The following is a 19152-nucleotide window of genomic DNA, read 5'->3' as shown; positions in this document are numbered from 1 at the left end:
GATTAGTTTGCTAAGATTTTACTTGAGTCAGGAATGTACACTCTTGAGTTATATTGAATACCTTTTTGTATGTATTGTAGTAAAGGTATAGCTTATTTTCTTTAATCTGCAAATTTTCGAGGTAGCTGAAATGGATTTTAGAATGGTAACTTACTCTTGAATTCTTGTATGGATGCTACTTGCTAATGGGTTCTAGTTTTTTGGTTTTGATTTTACATACTAAATAGTGTGATTTGTAAATAAGCATATTTTTTTATCTCTTTCTATCTCTGTGCACTTTAATTTCTTTTTCAGTCAGGCTGGGATTTAATGTGAAAGAATTCATTTATTCACTGCTAAGTATGATGTTAGTCATATGCCTTAAATAGCTTCTCATTGTCAGATCTTTTCTTTTCCTCCTATCCCTAGTGCTATAAAATTAGTGTCATTTCGTCCTTAAAAATTCACTCTAGAATTCACTACAGAAACAATGTGGACCTGAAGTTTACTTTGTCAGAATTTTTTTTTTTAAATAACAATTTTATTGAGGTACAATTCTTGTACCAAAAATTCACCCTTTTAATTTGTGCAGTGCAGTGCTTTTTTTAAACTATGTTCACAGAGATGTGGAATTATCACCACTATTTAATTTTAGAATAATTTCATCACCCTCAAAAGAAACCCTGTACTCTTTAGTAGTCACTCTCCATTCCTGCTCCCAAGCTCCTAGGAACTACTAATCTACTCCGTGTCTTTAGAGATTTGCTTATTTTGGAGGTTTCCTATAAATGGAATCACAAAATATGTACCCTTTGGTGAATGGCTTCTTTCATTTAGCATGACCTTTTTAAGGTTCATCACTGTTGTAATACGCATCAGTAATCCAGTTCAGTTTCTGGCCAAGCTAATATTTAGTTGTATGGATATATCACATTTTGTTTATCAGTTTATCAGTTGATAGACATTTGTTGTTTCTGTTTTGACTGTTATGGCTGTTTTGACTGTTATGAGCAGTTGTGTAAACATTTTTGTGTGTACCCAGTTTTCCAATCTACTTTGTATATACTTAGAATGGAATTACTGGGCGATAAGGTAACTGTTCAACAAATTTAGAAACTGCCAGAACAATTTTCCAAGGCAGTGGAACTATTTTACCACCCCATCAGCAATGAATGAGGGTTACAGTTTTCCCACAACTACCATTAGTCATTGTTATTGTCTGTCTTTTTTTTAAAAGCCCTCCTGGTGAATGTGAAGTGGGATTTTATTATGGTCATGATTTGCATCTCCCTAATGTTGAGCATCTTTTCGTGTTCTAATTTTTTATTGGCTGTTTGTATATATTCCTTGGAGAAATGTCTGTTCACATTCATTCTCCGTTAATAAATTGGGTTATTTGTCATTTCGTTGTTGACTTGTAAGATTTCTTATATGATTTGGGTACAAGCCTCTTTATCAGTTAAATTTTTGTAAATATTTTCTCCCATTTTGTGGGTTGCTTTCACTTTCTTCATGGAGTTCTTTGAAGCACAGAAATTTTTTATTTTGATAATATCCAGTTGGTCTATTTTTCTTTTGTTTGTTTTTGTCAAATCTAAGAAAACTTTGCCTAACCGGAAATCAAAAATATTTATTCCTCTTTTTTCCCTACATTTTTTACAATTTTAGTCTTTCCATTTAGGTCTGTTACTCATTTTGAGTTAATTTTTATAGATGGTGTGAGACAGAGGTACAACTTCATTCTTTTGCATGTGAATATTCAGGTGTTCCAAAACCATTTATTGAAAAGAGTATTATTTTTCTGATTGAATTGTGGCACCCTTGTTGAAATTCAATTGTCCATAAATGTAAGGGTTTATTTCTGGCCTCTCAATTGTATTCCATTGTACTTTTAAGGTTTTTTTATTCTTATGATGTCTGTTCTTATACCTTAGTAGCATAGTATGATATTGTGATTTATAAGAAAGACATATTTGGTCTTCATCCCTGTTCCTGGCACAGAGTTCCTAAAACCCTTGCAAATTCCTAAGTAATAAGAGAGATTAAGTTGTCTTTTGTTATTCATAACAAGCCACTTCAACCATGCTTGAATTCATGTTAATGAGGAGACCTTTGGAACCCCCCCTGAGGATGTAGGCTTGTTGCCAGGGATACCAATTAAGTCATTAGAGGGTTGTGACTTGAAGGCACACCCCTTGACCTCTAGGGAGGTGGGGGGGAGCTGGAGGTTCACTTAATCACTAATAGCAATTATTCCTACATAATGAAGCCTCCATAAAAATCTCTGAACTATGGAGAGCTTTGGACAGATTTGATGTTGGTGAACACGTGGAGGTGCTGGGAGGGTTATGCTCCTGGAGAGGGCATAGAAGACTGCTCTTTGCAGCTTTTTCCTCTGGCTATTTCTGAGTTGTATACTTTGTAATAAACCTGGCAATCTAGTAAGTAAACTATTTTCCTGAGTTCTGTGAGCCATTCTAGCAAATTAACTGAACCTGAGGATGAGGCTGTCCCATTTATAGCAAGTTGGTCACAAGCACAGGTGGCAATCTGGACCTGTAATTGGCATCTGAAGTGTAAGGAGGGGCAGTCCTGTTGAGCTGAACTTCTAACTGGTAAGATCTGTTGTGGAGTCCAGGTAGGTAGAGTCAGGCCTGACTTGAATTGTAGGACACCCTGCTGGTGTTGCAGAATTGTTTGGTAATGTGAAAAACCTCTACACATTCAGTGACCAGCAGTGAAGTAGTATTGAGATACAGAAGTATTCTGTGACTAGAGTGTTACAGTAATACAGGGGAAAAACAGGAGTGTTTTCTGTAAACATAGAGTAATCGAAATTGAAAGGTGAGAGCCCTCTAACTTTTCTTTATCAAGATTATTTTAGCTATCCTGGGTAACTCACATTTCCATATGAATTTTAAGATTAGTTTGTCAATTTCTGTAAAAGAATAGAGCCGTGATTTTGATAGGGGTTGGGTTGAATCTGTAGCTCGATTTCTGGAGTATTGCCATCTTGACAATACTAACTTTTCTGATCCTTGAATATGAGGTATGTGTCTTTCCATTTATTTAGGTCTTTTATTTTAAATTTTTTTATGTTTTACTATCATAACTGCCACTTTATTGTTGTGTATTTCTATAAACATATGAAAATGTGAACTTTATATTTGTTTTTATTTGAACTTTTTATTTTATACTGGAGTACAGTTGATTAACAGTGTTGTGTTAGTGTCAGGTGTACAGCAAAGTGATTCAGTTATACTTATACATGTATCTATTCTTTTTCAAAATCTTTTCCCATTTAGGTTGTTACATAATATTGAGCAGAGTTCTGTGCTGTAGAATAGGTCCTTGTTGGTTATCCATTTTTAATATAGCAGTGTGTATAGGGAGTTTGGGACTGACATATTTAGGTCTTTGAAAATTTACTTCAATGACACTTTGTTGCTTTAAGTGGGTAAGTTTTATACTTTTGTTGGATTGATTCTAAGTATTTTATTCTGTTTGATGCTATTGTAAGTGGAATTGTTTTCTTTATTTCATTTTCGGCTTGTTCATTGCTAGTGTATAGAAATACGACTGATTTTTACATATTTATCTTGTATTCTGCAACCTTGGTTAACATGGTTATTAGCTTTATTTATTTAGTTTTTGGATTCCTTAGGATTTTCTGTACTCTGGTTTAACTTGCCCTTCCTTTTCTTGCTTTTTTATGGTAAAATTTAAGCTCATGAATTGAGGCTTTGTTTTTCTTTTTCAATGTAGGCGTAAGGCTCTGTATTTTCCTTTGAAAACTGCTTTAGCTGCATCACACAATTTTTTTTTTTTTTTGGCCGTACCATGCAGCATGTGGGATCTTACTTTCCTGACCAGGGATTGAACCTGCACCCCCTGCAGTGGAAGCTCGGAGTCTTAATCACTGGACAGCCAGGGATGTCCCTGCACACACAGATTTTGATGTTGTGTTTCTATTTTCATTTAGTCCAAGATACTTTTTTAAGTGTCCTGTGACTTTTTTTTTTTTAATATTTATTTATTTATTATTTTTGGCTGCCTCAGGTCTTAGTTGCGGCATGCAGAATCTTTCGTGTGGTGTGTGGGCTTCTCTCTAGTTGTGGTGCGTGGGCTCAGTAGTTGAGGTGTGTGGGCATAGTTGTCCCATGGCATGTGGTATCTTAGTTCCCCGACCAGGGATCAAACTCGCATCCCCTGCGTTGTAAGGCGGGTTCTTAACCACTGGACTGCCAAGGAACTCCCATCCTGTGACTTCCTTTTGTGTGTGTGTGTGTGTCATTTTTAAGAAAAATTTTATTTTATTTATTTTTTCATACAGCAGATTCTTAATAGTCATCAATTTTATACACATCAGTGTATACATGTCAATCCCAATCACCCAATTCATCACACCACCGCCCCAACACCCCCGCTGCTTTCCCCCCTTGGTGTCCATACGTTTGTTCTCTACATCTGTGTCTCAATTTCTGCCCTGCAAACCAGTTCATCTGTAGCACTTTTCTAGGTTCCACATATATGCATTAATATACGTTATTTGTTTTTCTCTTTCTGACTTACTTCACTCTGTATGACAGTCTCTAGATCCATACACGTCTCAACAAATGACCCAATTTCGTTCCTTTTTCTGGCTGAGTAATATTCCATTGTATATATGTACCATATCTTCTTTATGCATTTGTCTGTCGATGGACATTTAGGTTGCTTCCATGACCTGGCTATTGTAAATAGTGCTGCAATGAACATTCGGGTGCATGTGTCTTTTTGGATTATGGTTTTCTCTGGGTATATGCCCAGGAGTGGGATTGCTGGATCATATGGTAATTCTATTTTTAGTTTTTAAGGAACCTCCATACTGTTCTCCATAGTGGCTGTATCAATTTACATTCCCACCAACAGTGCAAGAGGGTTCCCTTTTCTCCACACCCTCTCCAGCATTTGTTGTTTGTAGATTTTCTGATGATGCCCATTCCAGCTGGTGTGAGGTGATACCTCATTGTAGTTTTGATTTGCATTTCTCTAATAATGAATGATGTTGAGCAGCTTTTCATGTGCTTATTGGCCATCTGTATGTCTTCTTTGGAGAAATGTCTAATTAGGTCTTCTGCCTATTTTTGGATTGGGTTGTTTGTTTTCTTAATATTGAGCTGCATGAGCTGTTTATATATTTTGGAGATTAATCCTTTGTCTGTTGATTCCTTTGCAAATATTTTCTCCCATTCTGAGGGTTGTCTTTTCATCTTGTTTATGGTTTCCTTTGCTGTGCAAAAGCTTTGAAGTTTCATTAGGTCCCATTTGTTTAATTTTGTTTTTATTTCCATTACTCTAGGAGATGGATCAAAAAAGATCTTGCTGTGATTTATGTCAAAGAGTGTTCTTCCTGTGTTTTTCTCTAAGAGTTTTATAGTGTCCGGTTTTACATATAGGTCTCTAATCCATTTTGAGTTTCTTTTTGTGTATGGTGTTAGGGAGTGTTCTAATTTCATTCTTTTACATGTAGCTGTCCAGTCTTCCCAGCACCACTTATTGAAGAGATTGTCTTTGCTCCATTGTATATCCTTGCCTCCTTTGTCATAGATTAGTTGACCATAGGTGTGTGGGTTTATCTCTGGGCTTTCTATCTTGTTCCATTGATCTGCGTTTCTTTTTTTATGCCAGTACCATATTGTCTTGATTACTGTAGCTTTGTAGTATAGTCTGATGTCAGGGAGTCTGATTCCTCCAGCTCCATTTCTTTCCTTCAAGACTGCTTTGGCTATTCAGGGTCTTTTGTGTCTCCATACAAATTTTAAGATTTTTTGTTCTAGTTCTGTAAAAAATGCCATTGGTAATTTGATAGGGATTGCACTGTATCTGTAGATTGCTTTGGGTAGTATAGTCATTTTCACAATATTGCTTCTTCCAATCCAAGAACATGGTATATCTCTCCATCTGTTGGTATCATCTTTAATTTGTTTCATCCGTGTCTTACAGTTTTCTGCATACAGGTCTTTTGTCTCCCTCGGTAGTTTTATACCTAGGTATTTTATTCTTTTTGTTGCAGTGGTAAATGGGAGTGTTTCCTTAATTTCTCTTTTAGATTTTTCATCATTAGTGTATAGGAATGCTAGAGGTTTCTGTGCATTAATTTTGTATCCTGCAACCTTACCAAATTCATTGATTACCTCTAGGAGTTTTCTGGTGGCATCTTTAGGTTTCTCTATGTATAGTATCATGTCATCTGCAAACAGTGACAGTTTTACTTCTTCTTTTCAAATTTGGATTCTTTTATTTCTTTTTCTTCTCTGATTGCCATGGCTAGGACTTCCAAAACTATGTTGAATAATAGTGGTGAGAGTGGACATCCTTGTCTCGTTCCTGATCTTAAAGGAAATGCTTTCAGTTTTTTACCATTGAGAATGATGTTTGCTGTGGGTTTGTCATATATGGCCTTTATTATGTTGAGGTAGGTTCCCTCTATGCCCACTTGCTGGAGAGTTTTTATCATAAATGGGTGTTGACTTTTGTCAAAAGCTTTTTCTGCATCTATTGAGATGATCATATGGTTTTTATTCTTCAATTTGTCAATATGGTGTATCACATTGATTGTTTTGCGTATATTGAAGAATTCTTGCATTCCTGGGATAAATCCCACTCGCTCACGGTGTAGGATCCTTTTAATGTGTTGTTGGATTCTGTTTGCTAGTATTTTGTTGAGGATTTTTGCATCTATATTCGTCAGTGTTATTGGTCTGTAATTTTCTTTTTTTGCAGTATCTTTGTCTGGTTTTGGTATCAGGGTGATAGTGGCCTCATAGAATGAGCTCGGGAGTGTTCCTTCCTTGCACTTTTTTGGAAGAGTTTGAGAAGGATAGGTGTTAGCTCTTCTCTAAATATTTGATAGAATTCACCTGTGAAGCCACCTGGTCCTGGACTTTTGTTTGTTGTAAGATTTTTAATCACAGTTCCAATTTTGTTACTTTTGATTGGTCTGTTCATATTTTCTATTTCTTCCTGGTTCAGTCTTGGAAGGTTATACCTTTCTAAGAATTTGTCCATTTCTTCCAGGTTGTCCATTTTATTGGTATAGAGTTGCTTGTAGTAGTCTCTCAGGATGCTTTGTATTTCTGCAGTGTCTGTTGTAACTTCTCCTTTTTCATTTCTAATTTTATTGATTTGTGTCCTCTCCCTCTTTTTCTTGGTGAATCTGGCTAATGGTTTATCAATTTTGTTTATCTTCTCAAAGAACCAGCTTTTAGTTTTATTGATCTTTGCTATTGTTTTCTTTGTTTCTATTTCATTTATTTCTGCTCTGATCTTTATGATTTCTTTCCTTCCGCTAACTTTGGGTTTTGTTTGTTCTTCTTTATCTAGTTCCTTTAGGTGTAAGGTTTGTTTTTTTATTTGAGATTTTTCTTGTTTCTTGAGGTAGGCTTGTATAGCTATAAACTTCCCTCTTAGAACTGCTTTTGCTTCATCCCATAGGCTTTGGATCGTCATGTTTTCATTGTCATTTGTCTCTTGGTATTTTTTAATTTCCTCTTTGATTTCTTCAGTAATCTCTTGGTTATTTAGTATCGTATTGTTTAGCCTCCATGCGTTTGTGTTTTTTACATTTTTTCCCTGTAATTCATTTCTAATTTCATAGTGTTGTGGTCAGAAAAGATGCTTGATATGATTTCAATTTTCTTAAATTCACTGAGGCTTGATTTGTGACCCAAGATGTGATCTATCCTGGAGAATGTTCTGTGCACACTTGAGAAGAAAGTGTAATCTGCTGTTTTGGGATGGAATGTCCTATAAATATCAATTAAATCTGTCTGGTCTATTGTGTCATTTAGAACTTCTGTTTCCTTATTTTTTTTTTCATTTTGGATCATCTGTCCATTGGTGTAAGTGAGTTGTTAAAGTCCCCCACTGTTATTGTGTTACTGGTGATTTCCCCTTTTATAGCTGTTAGCAGTTGCCTTATGTATTGAGGTGCTCCTATCTTGGGTGCATATATATTTATAATTGTTATATCTTCTTCTTGGATTGATCCCTTGATCATTATGCAGTGTCCTTCCTTGTCTCTTGTAACATTCTTTAAAGTCTATTTTATGTTATATGAGTATTGCTACTCCAGCTTTCTTTTGATTTCCATTTGCATGGAATATCTTTTTCCATCCCCTCACTTTCAGTCTGTATGTGTCCCTAGGTCTGAAGTGGGTCTCTTGTAGACAGCATATATATGGGTTTTGTTTTTGTATCCATTCAGCAAGCCTGTGTCTTTTGGTTGGAGCATTTAACCGATTCACGTTTAAGGTAATTATCGATATGTATGTTCCTATGACCATTTTCCTAATTGTTTTGAGTTTGTTTTTGTAGGTCCTTTTCTTCTCTTGTGTTTCCCACTTGCAGAAGTTCCTTTAGCATTTATTGTAGAGCTGGTTTGGTAGTACTGAATTCTCTTAGCTTTTGCTTGTTTGTAAAGCTTTTGATTTCTCCATTGAATCTGAATGAGATCCTTGCTGGGTAGAGTAATCTTGGTTGTAGGTTCTTCCCTTTCATCACTTTAAGTACATCATGCCACTCCCTTCTAGCTTGTAGAGTTTCTGCTGAGAAATCAGCTGTTCACCTTATGGGAGTTCCCTTGTATGTTATTTGTCGTTTTTCCCTTGCTTCTTTCAATAATTTTTCTTTGTCTTTAATTTTTGCCACTTTGCTTACCATGTGTCTCGGCGTTTTCTCCTTAAGTTTATTTTGTATGGGACTCTGCGCTTCCTGGACTTGGATGGCTAGTTCCTTTCCCATGTTAGGGAAGTTTTCGACTATAATCTCTTCAAATATTTTTCTCTGGTCCTTTCTCTCTCTCCTCTCCTTCTGGGACCCCTATAATGCGAATGTTGTTGCGTTTAACCTTGTCCCAGAGGTCTCTTTGGCTGTCTTCATTTCTTTTCTTTCTTTCTTCTTTATTCTGTGCCGCAGCAGTGAATTCCACCATTCTGTCTTCCAGGTCACTTATCCGTTCTTCAGCCTCACTTATTCTGCTACTGATTCCTTCTAGTGCAGTTTTCATTTCAGTTATTGCATTGTTCATGTCTGTTTGTTTGTTTATTTCTTCTAGGTCTTTGTTAAACATTTCTTGCATCTTCTCTATCTTTGCTGCCATTGTTTTTCCGAGGTCCTGGATCATCTTCACTATCATTGTTCTGAATTCTCTTTCTGGAAGGTTGCCTATCTCCACTTCATTTAGTTGTTTTTCTGGGGTTTTATCTTGTTCCTTCATCTAATATATAGCCCTCTGTCTTTTCATCTTGTCTGTCTTTCTATGATTGTGGTTTTTGTTCCACAGGCTGCAGGATTGTAGTTCTTCTTGCTTCTCCTGTGTGTCCTCTGGTGGATGAGGCTATCTAAGAGGCTTGTGCAAGTTTCCTGATGGGAGGCACTGGTGGTGGGTAGAGCTGACTCTTGCTCTGGTGGGCAGAGCTCAGTAAAACTTTAATCCGCTTGAGTGCTGATGAGTGGGGCTGGGTTCCCTCCCTGTTGGTTGTTTGGCCTGAGGCAACCCAACACTGGAGCCTACCTGGGCTCTTTGGTGGGGCTAATGACAGACTCTGGGAGGGCTCACGCCAAGGAGTACTTCCCAGAACTTCTGCTGCCAGTGCCCTTGTCCCCACGGTGAGCCACAGCCACCCCCTGCCTCTGCAGGACACCCTCCAACACTAGCAGGTAGGTCTGGTTCAGTCTCCCCTGGGGTTACTGCTCGTTCCCCTGGGTCCTGATGAGCACACTGCTTTGTGTGTGCCCTCCAAGAGTGGAGTCTCTGTTTCTCGCAGTCCTGTCGAAGTCCTGCAATCAAATCTCACTAGCCTTCAAAGTCTGATTCTCTAGGAATTCCTCCTCCCATTGCCGGACTCCCAGGTTGCAAAGCCTGACTTGGAGCTCAGAACCTTCACTCCAGTGGGTGGACTTTTTGGTATAAGCGTTCTCCAGTCTGTGGATCACCCACCCACCAGTTATGGGATTTGATTTTACTGTGATTGCGCCCCTCCTACCACCTCATTGTGGCCTCTCCTTTGTCTTTGGATGTGGGGTATCTTTTTTGGTGAATTCCAGTGTCTTGCTGTCGATGATTGTCCAGCAGCTAGGTGTGATTCTGGTGTTCTCACGAGAGAGTGAGAGCATGTCCTTCTACTCTGCCATCTTGGTTCAGGGCCTGTTTGTGTCTGTGACTTCTTGATTCATTGGTTTCGTAGAATTTGTTTACTTTCCAAATATTTGTGCATTTTATAATTTCTTACTCTTATAATTTTTTATTTACTTCTTTCTTTGTGTGTTACTTTGGACAATATTTCATGCATGGTTCAGTCTTATGTATTGTAACTTGTGTTAGGGTCTCGCATATGATCCTGGGGAATGTTCCATATGTGACTGAAAATAATACATTTTCTAGATCGGAATTAGTTCCAGTGGGCTGATCGTATTGTTCAAGGCTTCTGTATCTTTTTTTTTTTTAAAGATTTGTTTATTTATTTATTTACTTATTTGGCTGCATTGGGTCTTCTTTGCTGTGTGGGCTTTCTTTAGTTGTGGAGAGTGGGGGCTACTCTGTTGTGATGTGTGGGCTTCTCATCACAGTGGCTTCTCTTGCTGCAGAGCACGGGCTCTAAGCATGCCAGCTTCAGTAGTTGTGGCTCACTGGCTCTAGAGCACAGGCTTAGTAGTTGTGGCTCACGGGCTTCATTGCTCTGCAGCATGTGCGATCTTCCCAGACCAAGGATCAAACCCTTGTACCGTGCATTGGCAGGTGGATTCTTAACCACTGCACCAGGGAAGTCCCCTGTATCCTTTTAATATCTTATCTACTTGTTCTATTAAATATTGAGAAAGGAGTGTATCCAAGTATAATTCATTTGTCTGTTAACTTCTGTCCTTTTTAATAGAATTTGCTTTATGCATTTTGAAGCTCTGTTTTCAAGCGTTAAACCTTTTATGATTGTTACATCCTCTTAATGAATTGTCCCTTTTAGCATATTGCAGTGCTTATATGTGTTCCTAGTGAGATTTCTTTTTCTGAATTTTGTTTGGTACTGTATAGTCAGTCAGACTTTCATTTGCTGAGTGTGTGCTTAGTATGATAGATACTTTTTTCTATTCTTTCATTTGTAACTTATCTGTGTCTTTATAGTCACAGTCAGTTTCTATGAAACAACATGTTTACGTCTTGCTTTTTATTCACTGTGACAGTTTTTGTGTTTTAGTTGAAATGGTCATATCATTTATATTTAGGGTTATCTTTGTGGTTGAATTTGAAACCATCTTGCTATTTACCTTCTAATTTTTTCTATCTATATTTTTTTCCTTTACCCTGACTTCTCTGTGATTAACTGCTTATTTTTAATGACTCCATTTTAATCACTTTCGGCTTGTGTTACATATATCTGTTTTCATTTTCTAGTGGTTGCTACATACCTATGTGTAAACTGTCACAGTCTACCTTCAAATAATATCTTGTTACTTCAACTTTGTTGTAAGAATATTACAACAGAATATTTTCATTTTGTGTTTCATCCTTTGTGGTGTTGTCATTTACATATCTTGTGGTTACATAATACACTGTTACTATCTTTTTATAAAATGTCATTTACACTCTAATTGATTTTTTAAATGAGAACCTTGTGTTTTAATTACATGGTTTCTATTTTTAGTTCTCTTTATTTCTTTGTGTAGATTCAAATTTACACTTGATATCATTTTTTAAAATCTACATAACTTCTTTTAACTTTTCTTTAGATCAGGTCAGCTGGGAAGGGGTTTCATTTATTTATTTGTCTAAAAATGTTATTTTTTTCTGGATTATTACTAGCGCTCTGAGTTCTGTTTGAGTTTGCTCAGGATTCCAAATAACTGGTTTGGGGACAGAAGAGGAGCCTCACTTGATTTGGGGGCAGTTGAAACTTAATACTAATTTTGGGTCCTTTATCTAGCAGAGAAAGTTGGTAACGTGAATGGCATACTGATTTTATAAGATAAGCATAAACAGTTTGAAAATCCTGTGTTTGGGCACATTGACTCCTTTTTAAAAGCTGCTGTTTAGAATAAATCCAAGGGGAACAGAAATGTCTTATATTCCAGTATTAAAGAGTGTGAATCATCGTGGAATTGGTTAGACATGCAAATTCACGTGTCACCCCAGAAGCACACCTTAAGAACTAGTAGAGTAATAGAGTGCTCAGTTGGCCAGGTGCCTGTTGAAATTTATGAGGAATTCCTGGAGGCACTGAATATGGCAGGTGCATTAAGACCATATAGTCCTTTGACGTGGGAGGCCAGTGACCTTTTCAGAGTGACTTTGAGGTCAGCTTTTCACAAAGACACTAAGATATTACCCTTTTTCACCATTTATATGTAAACAATGAAATTTCCAAGTAAATACATGACTGGAAGATAACAATGGATAGAATGCAGAAGCACATGAGAACCTAGATGTCTTACTAAAGAGATCTATGTCTGTTTTAATTTCTAATGTAAATATTGTTAATCCATGTCACAGAACGCTTTGGAGTCTTTTAGTGTTTTTTTCCTGGGTAGTATATTTTCCTGCCTTGACTTTGAAATTAGGACATTTCTTAATAACTTTGTTTTCTGACCATGTTCATGTTTTTCTCTATCTTCCTTAGCATATGGAGTGTATTATAGCAGTTCTAATATCCTTGGGGGCTAATTTTATCTCAGGTGATATTACTTGTTCTTTTCCATTTATTGACTTGTCTGCTGGTCATGAATCATATTTTCCTCCTTTCTATACTTGGTTATTTTTGATAGTCTGTTGAATATAGTGAATTTGACATTGTTGGTTGCTAGACTTTGTTATATTTGTTTAGATACTTTGGGGCATTTTTATGGAGTTCAGTAAATGACTTGGCTGTAATTTCAATCCATTCAGTGCTTGCTTGTAATTTAACTTAATTTGAGTAAATCAATTAATACTTCAGTGTTTACTTGTCATAATTTCAGGTCTAGAGCATTCTGTAGGGCTAATTTTGTCACACTAGTAGGACAATATACCTTTTTGGAAACAGAACGTCTAATAACTCATGTATTAGAAGATCTTTCCACTCTTTCTAAACTTCATGTCTCTGTGTATGCTTGGGTAATTTTCAACCTATTGCATTTGGGTTCTTTTTCCTCCATTGTTGGAATTTTTCCTTTGAATGTAAAATTTACTCAAGGTGGCCTTTCTGGGTTTCTCTCACTGTACCTTTTCCTCTGAAATTTTTTATGCCAGAAATTCTAATTGTTTTGGCTTTCCTGAATTCCCAACATTGCCTTCTGTAGTTACTGAGATCAGCAGGCTGTGATTGATGTCTTCCTTCTGTACCATAACCTAGAAATTCTATTTCTTTCCTTTCTCTCAGAGGTCCTTGTTTTCCAGTGCCATTGTCCAGTGTGTAATGTCTAAAGGTCATTTTTTTCATTGATTTTGTGTAGTTTCCAGTTGTTTGACCTATTACATTATTCCTTTTATACCATCTTGGCCATAAGTGGAAGTTTTAAAAAAGGCTCTGCATAGGAACTTCCACTCTCCAGCATTTATTGTTTGTAGATTTTATGATGATGGCCATTCTGACCAGAGTGAGGTGATACCTCATTGTAGTTTTAATTTGCATTTCTCTAATAATTAGCAGTTTTGAGCATCTTTTCATGTGCCTCTTGGCCCTCTGTATGTCTTCTTTGGAGAAGTGTCTATTTAGGTCTGCTGGTCATTTTTTGATTGGGTTGTTTGTTTATTTGATATTGAGCTGCATGAGCTGTTTGTATATTTTGGAGATGAATCCTTTGTCTGTTGCTTCGTTTGCAAATATTTTCTCCCATACTGAGGGTTGTCTTTTCTTCATGTTTAGGTTTCCTTTGCTGTGCAAAAACTTTTAAGTTTCATTAGGTCCCATTAACTTATTTTTGTTTTTATTTTCATTACTCTCAGAGGGGGGTCAAAAAAGATATTGCTGTGATTTATGTGAGAGAGTATTCTGCCTATGTTTACCTCTAACAGTTTTATAGTATCTGGCCTTAACATTTAGGTCTTTAATCCATTTTGAGTTTACTTTTGTGTATCGTGTTAGGAAGTGTTCTAATTTCATTCTTTCACGTGTAGCTGTCCAGTTTTCCCAGCACCACTTATTGAAGAGGCTGTATTTTTTCCATTGTATATTCTTGATTTCTTTGTTGTAGATTAGGTGACCATAGGTGTGTGGGTTTATGTCTCTGGGCTTTCTATCCTGTTCCACTAATCTATATTTCTGTTTTTGTGCCAGCACCATACTGTCTTGATTACTGTAGCTTTGTAATATATTCTGAAGTTGGGGAGCTTGATTCCTCCAGCTCTGTTTTTTTTTTCTCAAGATTGCTTAGGCTATTCGGGGTCTTTTGTGTTTCCATACAAACTGTACAATTTTTTGTTCTAATTCTGTGAAAAATGCCATTGGTAATTTGATAGGGATTGCACTGTATCTGTAGATTGCTTTGGGTAGTAGAGTCATTTTCACAATATTGATTCTTCCAGTCCAAGAATGTCGTATGTCTCTCCATCTGTTTGTGTCATCTTTGATGTCTTTCATCAGTGTTTTATAGTTTTTGGAGTACAGGTCTTTTGCCTCCTTAGATAGGTTTATTCCTAGGTATTTTACTCTTTTTGGTGCAAAGGTAAATGGGATTGTTTCTTTACATTCTCTTTCTGATCTTTCATTGTTAGTGTAAAGGAATGTGAGAGGTTTCTGTGCATTAATTTTCTGTCCTGCAACTTTAGCAAATTCATTGATTAGCTCTAGTAGTTTTCTGGTAGCATCTTTAGGATTCTCTATGTATAGTGTCATGTCATCTGCAAACAGTGACAGTTTTACTTCTTCTTTTCCGATTTGGATTCTTTTTATTTCTTTTTCTTCTCTGATTGCCATGGGTAGGACTTGCAAAACTATGTTGAATAATAGTGGTGAGAGTGGGCAGACTTGTCTTGTTCCTGATCTTAGAGGAAATGGTTTCAGTTTTTCACCATTGAGAATGATGTTGGCTGTGGGTTTGTCATATATGACCTTTATTATGTTGAGGTAGGTTCCCTCTGTGCCTACTTTCTGGAGAGTTTTTATTATAAATCGGTGTTGAATTTTGTCCAAAGCATTTTCTGCATCTATTGAGATGATCATATGGTTTTTATCTTTCAATTTGTTAATATGGTGTATCACATTGATTGATTTGCATATATTGAAGAATCCTTGCATTCCTGGGATAAACCCCACTTGATCTTGGTGTATGGACCTTTTAATGTGTGGTTGAATTCTGTTTGGTAGTATTTTGCTGAGGACTTTTGCATCTATGTTTATCAGTGATATTGGCCTGTAGTTTTCTTTTTTTGTGACATCTTTGTCTGGTTTTGGTATCAAGGTGATGGTGGCCTCGGAAAATGAGTTTGGGAGTGTTCCTCCCTTATTTTAGAAGAGTGTGTGGGCTTCCCTGGTGGCGCAGTGGTTGAGAATCTGCCTGCTAATGCAGGGGACACGGGTTCGAGCCCTGGTCTGGGAAGATCCCACATGCCGCGGAGCAGCTGGGCCCGTGAGCCACAATTGCTGAGCCTGCGCGTCTGGAGCCTGTGCCCCGCGACGGGAGGGGCCGCGATAGAGAAAGGCCCGCGCACCGCGATGAAGAGCGGTCCCCGCACCGCGATGAAGAGTGGCCCCCGCTTGCCGCAACTGGAGAAAGCCCTCGCACGAACCGAAGACCCAACACAGCCAAAAATAAATAAATAAATAAATAAATAAGAAAATCCTTTAAAAAAAAAATAATAATTAAGCAAGTGCTGTGATAGGGGAGTACAGTATTCTACAGGAGCACGTAGGAGGGACACAATCTAAACTGGTGAGTCTGGAAAGGCCAGCTAAAAAAGCGAGAAGCGTTTTTTTCTTTCAGCACTTAAAAAGTGTCATTCTAGTTTCTTCTGGTATCCATTGTTTCCAGTGAGAAATCAACCATTTTTATTGTTGTTCCCTCTGTCTTTTCTATTTGGCAGACATTAAGATTTTCTCATTATCTTTGGTTTTCAGCAATTTGACTGTGATGTGCTTACATGTGATTTTCTTTGTATATATTCTGCTGGGGATTTTCAGGACTTTTTGGATCTGAAGATTGCTATCTTTCATTAATTTTGGAAAATTTTTAGGCATTATATTTTCTAAAAATTTTTTTAACCTATTTTCTCTTTTCTGGAGATCCAATTACATGTATATTAGACCTCTTGACTTTGTTCCACAAATCGTTGAGGCTCTGTTTTTTAAAAATCTTTTTTTCCTTCTCTACTTCAGTTTAGATAATTTATATTGATTGTATCTTCAGTTTCACCGATCTTTTACCCCTGGTTTGTCCAGGGATTTTTAGGCATTTCAGGTATTATATTCCTCTGTTCTATAATTTCAGGTATTTTTTTGAAATTTCCATTTCTTTGCTGGATTTCTCCTCTCTGCCAATTTGTTTATATTTTTTCACAGTCTTAAACTATTTATACAATTATTTATAATTATTCCAACATATGGCCTCTATGGGTCTGCTTCTACTGAATGTTTTTTTTTTTGATTAAAGCTGTTATTTTCCTGCTTTTTTACAAGTCTTATTATTTTTTTATCTTTGCTGGACATTATGAATGCTATGATACAGGGACTCTGGGTTATATTATGTATTTCTCTAGAGAGTGTTGTGTGCTTTGTTCTGACAGACAATTAACCTACTGATGGATCACTTTAGTTTTACTGAGGCTTGGAATTAGACTTTGTTAGGGCGGGCCTATTTTGGTTTTTCTTCTAGTCCTCATGCCCAAAGAATGGCCTTTCTGGGTCTCAACTGAATGCCTAGGGTTTTCACCAATGTCTCTCTACTCTGTCTGGTTCAGAAATCTAATGTCTTTCCAGCACTGTACTACCTATGAAATTTCTGTTCACTCTCAATGCTCTGCGTGAGTCTTGTGGAATCTTGCTCTGTCTGTGTGCAGTTTTGGATTTGGCCAGGAACTTCGAGGGAACAGCTGTGCAGATTTCTGGGACACCTTTCTTTGTGGCTCTTTCCTCTGTGTACTCTGCCTTGCAAATTCCAGACACATTAGAATCTGTTTCCTCTGCCTGGCAAAACTTCAACTCTCTGCTTGGGTTCCATTTTCCTACATAGCAGTTTTGGAGATTTCCGTTAGGCAGAGAAACAGCGGAATGTGGGACCCACCTTATATATTTATCTTCTTTTAGGAATGGCAGTCCTGTGCTGTCTACTAACTAATGCCTAAAAACAGTTATTTCATATGACTTGTCCATTTTTATATTTTTATGTCCATTTTATAATTATTGATGGTGGGAGGGTAATTCCAATAGCAGACAACTCTGTCATAACTGGAAAAGGCCATTGATACTGCATTTTGTGAGGAACTATAATAAGGTCACTGTTTCAGACATGGAGTTCAAGATAAGAGTTCAAGAATTGGGACTGGAGGAGTTCTCATGAGCCAGATCACAGACGCACTGACATGGTTAGAGATGCACTTCAGAAAAATCCCTAGGCTCTAGTGGTGAGGTAAACGATAAACGAGAGATCAGACTGGAGCCCAAGAGACCAACTAGGAGGTCATTGTAGAAATTGTGGATTAAAATTATGTACGGTAGAGACAGTTGGGATAGAGAGGAGACAAGTTGAGGGATATTGAGGAGATATAATTGACAAAACTTTGCTTTACAAAGCTTTGATTAGAAGTGGAAGCTCAGGGACCAGAGAATCAGGATTTCCTAGTTGAGCAAATGAGTGATGCCACTGATATTACTGAGATAATAAAACACGAGGTGGGACAGATTCAGATGGGCAGAGGAGGAAGGAATATGATAACTTAATTTTTTTCTTTTTTGTTGAGTTGTTGAAGTATTTGAAATAAAATCCCAAACATTATTTTCATTCCACCTCTACACACCTTAACATACATCTCTAAAAATATGGTCATTTTCTCATAAAACTATTACCACCTCTGAAGAAATTACCAATGATTCTTTTTTACCATCCAATAGTCCATATTAAAATATTGCTGATTATCATAAAGACATCTCTTTGACAGTGTATTTCTTGGAATCAGAATCCAAAAATGGTCCACACATGGCATGTTGTGGTTAACTCTTAAATATCTTCTAATCCTGAGTGGTTTTCCACACCATTGATTTGCTCTCCTGTAGGATGTTCTACAATCTAGATCTGTCTGTTTCCTCGTGGTGCTTTCTAACTTCTTCCTCTATGTCCTGAATTTCCTACAACTGAAAATGAGCATTAACGGCTTCTAATAAGAGTAATTTCTTACTAGTTTTGTATGTCACACTGAACACATCAGAGCACACAATGTCTGGCCATCCCATTTGTGGCAAAGCTAAAATCAATGACTAGCTTCTGGCATTATCAGCCTGGTTCCTTGGACATGCTGAGCTTGTACTTCCAGTGCGAGAGTAAACAGAGTGAGAGAGAATAGGACATAGGCCAGAGGACCAAGAAACATAAATATTAGAGAGGTGGTCAGAGGGCAAGAAGCCCACAAAGGAAACTGAGAGGGAGAATTGTAGGAGGCAAGTATCGCTGAGCTTTCAAGTAAGACAGAGACTGAAACGTGTCTGTTGGTTTTAGGAATAATTGACGGTTAATGACTTGTAGTGAGAGCAGTTTTAATGGATGGGTTAAGACGCAAGTCAGATTGCCATGGACTGGGTGTCAGTAGGGCTGGGAAGTGGAGGATGTGAAACGTAAATGACACTTTCAAGAGTTGGCCACAGGAAAAAGGAAAGAGAGGCACAACATGAGTGTAGGAAGTGTTGTTAATTATATTGCTGTTGCTTTAATGGGGAGACATATTCATGTTGAGGTGAGTACTTAGGAGCCATAAGAGGTTATTATTAATAAAGTGGAAAGTTCCAAAAATGTTACTGGCTGGAAGTTCTTTCTGCTTTGTTCATTAATTTCACTCCCCAGATATACTTTTCTAATCTTACACCATATTCTTTTTGGGAGTTGACCTGGTTTAGGAGCCACAGATTTTGAAATGTTATGGAATTTCTTTAAAGAGCTGCTGTTAGATGTAGGTGTTAGAAAGATTTTTGTCAGATTTTACATACGTGTTGTACTATATAATTGGACCCATGTGCA

At 37.2% G+C, this 19152-nt stretch overlaps 1 long non-coding RNA gene across 4 annotated transcripts in view; it reads left to right on the top strand.

Moving 5' to 3' along the window:
* Positions 1-19152, top strand: part of LOC130706822 (uncharacterized) — a 116656-nt gene that overhangs the window by 45491 nt on the left and 52013 nt on the right. The window lies entirely within an intron of this gene.

This window comes from Balaenoptera acutorostrata, unplaced genomic scaffold (assembly GCF_949987535.1).
Source record: "Balaenoptera acutorostrata unplaced genomic scaffold, mBalAcu1.1 scaffold_831, whole genome shotgun sequence".
Lineage (NCBI taxonomy): Eukaryota > Metazoa > Chordata > Mammalia > Artiodactyla > Balaenopteridae > Balaenoptera > Balaenoptera acutorostrata.
Note: the sequence above shows the minus strand (reverse complement) of the source record. Positions and strands in the feature narration are given on the sequence as shown.